This window comes from Apium graveolens, chromosome 5 (assembly GCF_009905375.1).
Source record: "Apium graveolens cultivar Ventura chromosome 5, ASM990537v1, whole genome shotgun sequence".
NCBI lineage: Eukaryota > Viridiplantae > Streptophyta > Magnoliopsida > Apiales > Apiaceae > Apium > Apium graveolens.
Genome location: NC_133651.1, coordinates 154301858 through 154308678, shown reverse-complemented (window position 1 = coordinate 154308678; position 6821 = coordinate 154301858). Strand labels below are relative to the sequence as shown.

Here is a 6821-nt window from a genome sequence, read left to right as displayed (position 1 = left end):
TAAGGATCGTTGTTACCCCGCCTGTTCGGCCCAACCTTCTTGTATTACTCTTCCACCGGTTAATGGTAATAATTTTGAAATTAAAGGTCATCATATTAGCATGTTACCTAAATTTACCGGGAGTGAAGGTGAGGATCCGTATTTTTTTATTCATGAATTCGAGGAGGTTTGTGCCTTACAAAAACTCCAGCAATTGACCGAGGATTCCATAAGGCTTAGGCTAATCAATTTCGCTCTTAAAGAAAATGCTAAAAAATGGTTATATAGCCTACCCGTTAATTCTATTTCAACTTGGGAGGGATTCGTAGTCATTTTTCTAAAAAAAAATATTTTCCAAACCATAAGACTACGAGACTTACAAATGAGATTAATCAATTTCATGAAAAGGAAAATGAGTCTTTTTGAAAATATTTTGATAGATTCAAAAATCTTTTGTCCCAATGTCCCCACCACAGAATAGAAAAGTGGAGACTTTGTAAGATTGTTTACGAGGCCTTAGATAGTTCTACAACCGCGTTTTTAGAGTCTATGTGTCAAGGAAAATTCATGGAAAAAGAAGAGGATCAGGGTTGGGAGTTTTTCGAGGAACTAGCGGAAAAGACCATGTTGTGGGAGTCTACTAGGGAGCCGAATAGGGAGCCTAGTAAGCACAATGAAACACTCTGTTCATTTGCTAACAAAGGCTTGCATTTAGTGGGTAATTCTATAGCAACCGAAGCAAAGTTAGCTACTCTCACTAGAAGATTAGAAGCTTTAGAAACCACTAATGCCCCTTCCCAAGCGTCTATGTGTGCGAATTATAACTCTCATAGTCATGGACCTCAAAAATTTCAAGAGTTTGAGAAAGTGAATACTATGTTTCAACCTAGACCTAGGAATGACCCTTTTGCACCCACATACAATCCCGGGTGGAAGAACCATCCTAATTTTTCATGGACCCAAGGCCAAAACTACCAATCTCCTCAACCCACTTTTCAAAAGCCTAATCCAAACTCTTACCCCATTTCTAGTCAAAATCCTTGTCCGAACCCAATTTAAGCACCCTTGAATCCTCCCGGGTTTAATGATTCAGATAAGAGACTTAATTCCTTAGAAAAGAGTATTGAGGCTTTGCTAAAATATCAAACTAATTTGACTCAAACTCAACAAGCCTTCACGCAAACCATGACCCAAGATAGGCAATTATTGAATTCCAATGCCCAAGCCATATCTAAGTTAGAGGTTCAAATGAGTCAATTAGCTAACACAATTTGTGAGCTCGAGAAGAATAAGTTTCCAAGTCAACCCGAGGTGAATCCTAAATTTCCGCTTAATCAAAGACCTCATGATGTGAACGCCGTCATCTCTCTACGGCCGGGAAATCAAGTGAGAAATCGAGTTGGTGTTGATGTTAACAAAGAAGAGAATTCGAGTTCGAAACCTAATCCCTCACCTTTGAGTCCGAGTCTAGATCACTCGAAGCAACCCGAGAATTCCGAGTCTAGCGAAACACCTCATTCGATTGCACCACCTTCGAAATCTAGGCCCGATTTGTCTAACGAAAGAGTCTTTACGCCGAAAGCTCCGTATCCTCAACGACTTATTTTGAACAAACAATCGGCTCAAGTAGACAAGATCTTAGAAGTTTTCAAGCATGTTAAGGTCAACATTCCTCTTTTAGATGCCATTCAAAAAATTCCTTCGTATGCTAAGTTTCTAAAAGAGTTGTGTACTCATAAACGAACCACTCATGTTCCTAAGAAAGCCTTTTTGACATCTGAAGTTAGTTTGATTCTCTCGAATGAAATTCCCGTGAAATATAAGGACCCCGGTTGTCCTACTATTTCTTGTGTCATAAGCAACACTTTTGTTAACAAAGCTTTACTTGACTTAGGTGCTAGTGTGAATCTTCTTCCGTATTTCGTCTACCAAGAATTAGGTCTAGGTGAACTTCAAAAGACCAATGTCACACTTCAATTAGCTGACCATTCTATCAAAATTCCTAAGGGAATAATTGAAGACGTGTTGATTAAGGTTGGTGATTTTGTATTTCCCGTTCATTTTGTGGTCCTGGAAACTGAACAGGTCAAAAATCCTATTAATCAAATTCTGATCATTCTAGGAAGACCTTTTCTAGCCACATCCAATGCCTTGATTAATTGTAGGAACGGTTTAATAAACTAAAATTTGGAAATATGACCATTGATCTCAATATTTTTCATTTTGAAAACTAACCCAATGACTATTTTGACCAACACATGGAACTTAATTTAATTGATAAAATGCTTGATCATGAAACCATGAGTGTCGATGATGCTCTTGACTTTTGCTTAAATCATTTTGGTCAAAATTAGGTTAATTCCGATTACACTAATGAGGTCAATGAGATGTTAAAGTCCATCATTCCTACAACTAACCAAGAGCTTGAACCACTCCCTTTGTCCCTTTATCAAGCTAGTGAACAAGTTGAGCCAAGTCCACCAGAATTAGAACTCAAACCTCTTCCTACCACTCTTAAGTACAAGTTTCTTGGTCCTAATAAATCTTTTCCCGTTGCTTCTAATTTGACCCCATCTCAAGAAGAGGAACTTTTAAGTGTGCTTAAAGAGAATAAGGAAGCCATATGTTGGAGTATTTCTGATATCAAAGGAATTAGTCCAGCAATTGTCCAACATAGGATTCACTTGGTTGATGATGCTAAACCAATTAAGGAGCCACAAAGGAGGTTGAACCCAACTTTCATGGAAGTTGTTAGGAAGGAAATTCTTAAGTGCCTAGATAATGGGATCATCATTCTCATTTCTGATAGCTCGTGGGTGAGTCCGATTCAAGTAGTATCTAAGAAATTGGGTATTACTGTAGTGACCAACGAGAATGATGAGCAAGTTCCCACTCGTGTTCAATCTGGTTGGAGAGTGTGTATAGATTATAGGAAACTCAATTTTGCCACTAGAAAAGATAACTTTCCTTTACCATTCATCGATCAAATGTTAGAAAGGTTAGCGGGTCATTCCTATTATTGTTTCCTATATGGTTTTTCCGGTTATTTTCAAATCCCCATTGCTCCCGAAGATCAAGAAAAGACCACGTTCACATGTCCTTTCGGAACGTTCGCTTATCATCGTCTAGCTTTTAGTTTGACCACGGCCCCTTCTACATTTCAATGATGCATGATGAGCATTTTTTCTGATATGGTAGGTGAATTCCTAGAAATTTTCATAGATGACTTTTTCATCTTTGGTTCTTCTTGTCATCAGTGTCTAAACCACCTTGACCTAGTTTTGAAAAGGTGTAAAAAACGAACCTCGTTCTTAATTGGGAAAAATGTCATTTCATGGTTAAAGAAGGAATCGTCCTTGGTCATAAAATCTCAAAAAAGGGAATTGAAGTTGATAAAGCTAAAATTGATCTCATTGCTAGTCTCCCTCTACCAAAATCGGTCAAAGCAATTCGCTCATTTTTAGGACATGCTGGTTTTTATAGGCATTTCATTAAGGATTTTAGTAAAAAGGCAAGACGGTTGACCAATCTTCTTTCTAAAATGTCAAATTCGAGTTCAATAGTGATTGTTTACAACCTTTTGAACACCTTAAGAAAGAATTGACTTCATCCCCGATAATTAAATCTCCTAACTGGAATGAGCCTTTTAAGTTGATGTGTGATGCCTTCGACTATGCAGCTGGGGCAGTTTTAGGGCAATGAATCAATAAGATACCTCATGTCATATACTACGCTAGCAAGACCTTAAATGATGCCCAACTTAATTACTCAACCACCGAAAAAGAGCTTCTAGCCGTAGTATTTGCCCTCGACAAGTTTAGGTCTTATCTTTTTGGTTCGAAAATCATTGTTTACACCGATCATGCCGCCCTTCAATATCTTTTCTCGAAAAAGGACTCAAAAGCTCGTTTGATTAGGTGGATCTTATTGCTCCAAGAATTTGACCTAGAAATTAGGGATAAGAAGGGGTCTGAAAATGCCGTTGCCGATCATCTTTCTCGATTGGTAGTAGAGTCAACCGTTGACTTGCTTTTGAATGAATCTTTTCCGGATGAACATTTTCTTTCTATCTCTACCCTCCCTTGGTTTGCTGACATTGTTAATTACCTTGTCACCGGAAACATTCCGACTCAGTGGTCCAAGCAAGATAAATCCAAATTCTTTTCAAAAGTCAAATACTTCTTTTGGGTTGACCCTTATCTCTTCAAGTATTGCCCGGATCAAATCATTAGAAGGTGTGTCCCAAATCATGAGTTTAGAAGTGTCCTTTCCTTCTGTCATGATCAAGCTTGTGGAGGTCATTTTAGTGCCAAAAAATGGTGGCTAAGATACTCCAAAGTGGTTTCTATTGGCCTAGTTTGTTTAAGGATTCCGCGGAATTCTGTGCCGCTTGTAATAGGTGTCAACATTTAGGAAAGATCACAAAATTTAATATGATGCCAATGAATCCGATCCTAATTATCAAAATTTTCGATATTTGAGGGATAGATTTTATGGGCCCATTTCCTTGCTCATTTGGCAACCTCTACATTCTCTTAGCGATCGATTATGAGTCTAAGTGGGTCGAAGCCATTCCAACTAAGTCTAATGACAATAAGGTCGTTCTTAAATTCTTAAAAGAGAATATCTTTTCTCGATTTGGTATGCCTAGATCTATCATTAGTGATCAAGGAAAACATTTCAAGAACCATCAATTTGAGTCTCTCTTAAAAAGTACTAGATCACTCATAAATTGGCCATCCCTTATCATCCTCAAACTAGTGGTCAAGTTGAAGTCTCAAATAGGAAAATTAACAGATTTTAGAAAAGACTGTCAACTCGAATAGGAAGGATTGGTCAACTAAGTTGATAGATGCTTTATGGGCCTATAGGACCGCGTATAAGACTATCTTAGGTATGTCCCCTTATCGGCTTGTGTTTGGTAAAGCTTGTCATTTGCCGGTTGAACTTGAACATCTAGCCTTGTGGGATATTAGGGAGTTGAATTTTGATTTACCCACTGCCGGTAGTCATAGGAAGTTGCAATTGTCTGAGTTAGAGGGAATGATAAATGATGCTTATGAAAATGCTGAAATCTATAAAGAAAGAACCAAAGTTTTTCATGATAAATCAATTTTGAGAAAATCCTTTTCTCCCGGTCAAAAGGTTCTTTTGTACAATTCTCGACTTCATTTATTTCCCAGAAAATTGAGATCTAGACGGGAGGGACCATATATTGTTAAAGTAGTTTTTCCTCATGGTGCTATTGAAATTGAAAATATTAAAAATGGTGAAATATTCAAAGTTAATGGAAAATGTCTCAAACCATTTTTAGAGTTGCCAGTCGATTCCGAGGAAGAGGTCATCCACCTCATTGACCCATGATCAAGTAAGTCTCTTTCAGTAGGTAGTTTTAACTCTCTTCATCCCTTATCAAGTATATTCTCATCATTTTCCTTGCTTATTTCTCTCTTTTGCATACATTGAGGATAATACATGATTTAGGTATGGGGAGGGTTTTAGTGTTATTCATTAAAAACAAAAAAATCAAAAAAAAATCAAAAATTCAAAAAATTCAAAAAAATAGACACATTTTTAGCTAAGTTGTCTTACTCTCTCTTGAACTTTAGTAGCAGTTGGTGTTAACATGTTTTCAAAAACTTATACATATAGTGCCTTTTAGATTATTTAAACGTAATTGAGTAAGGTGTCTTTTTGAATCTTGTGTCGACTGATTTTCACTCTAGATTCCAAGGCGACACTTTTGCACAAGACCTTTTTTGGAGAAATTATTTAGGGATGTTATTCGATACTTGAGAGAGAACCCACATATTGAAACAATATCGAATCAAGCCTTTGCGAAAAGAAAAAAAAAAGAAAACAAAAAGTAGAAAAAAAAAGATGAATAAACTACTTCAATACTCATTGTTCTTATAAACAAAAATCTTTAGATAATGGGCACAAGTAGAATTGACTAGTCTTATTTTGTGGCTTTTGTTACTCGAGTTATTAAGTTCGTCGGGGGATTTTAAAACCTAGTGCCCTAAAACCATCTAGTTTGGGAGTCACTGACCTAAAACTCGCTACATGGGTAACATAGAAAGCCTAAGAAAACAGACATCATAAAGTCAATTGAAACAAAAAAAAAGAAAAAGAAAAAAAAAGAATAATTTTGCGAAGTTTGGCTAGATACTTATTTTGATAGAGAATGGGTCAGTTCAATATTAGTTGAAAAAGAGAAAATATTCTTAAACAGTTAAATCCATCAAAGGCCTTAAATTCATACACACTGTTAGGTCACACTTTCACTGTAGAGGGGGTGAATACAGTGTTTATTACAATCAAATCAAACTTCAAGAACTTATGTAACAGAAAACAAACTTTATTTAAACAATAAACTCTGTTACAATCTGGAACTGTTATCTCTCAGTGATGAACAAAATATCACGAGAGCTTCTAGAGTTATAATAAATAATATTCTCGATAATGATAACACCTCTAGTGTAAACTCTATTTCTGTGTTTATATACTACACAGTTACAAGATATTCGCTAATTGATATGGAATATAATTCTGCTTCCTAAAATATATCAATCAGATATCTTCTATTCCAAGTATTCCATTCTTCACGGAATTCCTTCTTCATGCATATCTCTTCTTATGTTTATCTTGATCTTCTTAACTTTAATCAGCTACTGTCCTTATCTGATCGTCCTTCAGCACTTAAGTTCTGATATCTATCTCCTGATAACATAAGTACTGATATCCCTTAAGTTCTGACTTCCAGTACCTTAAGTTCTGACTTCCAGTATAAGTACTGATCAGTTAAGTACTGATTTGTTCTGTTCAAATAAGATCTGAAA

General features: G+C 36.3%; 1 non-coding gene and 1 pseudogene across 1 annotated transcript; one reads left to right on the top strand and one right to left on the bottom strand.

The window, feature by feature from the left end:
- Positions 1-351: 351 nt before the first annotated feature.
- LOC141662992 (small nucleolar RNA R71) lies at positions 352-458 on the bottom strand. Its single transcript, XR_012551087.1, has one exon. It is a non-coding gene; the product is annotated as a small nucleolar RNA R71 (small nucleolar RNA).
- A 706-nt stretch (positions 459-1164) lies between these two features.
- LOC141660446 (uncharacterized) lies at positions 1165-5343 on the top strand (annotated as a pseudogene).
- Positions 5344-6821: the final 1478 nt, after the last annotated feature.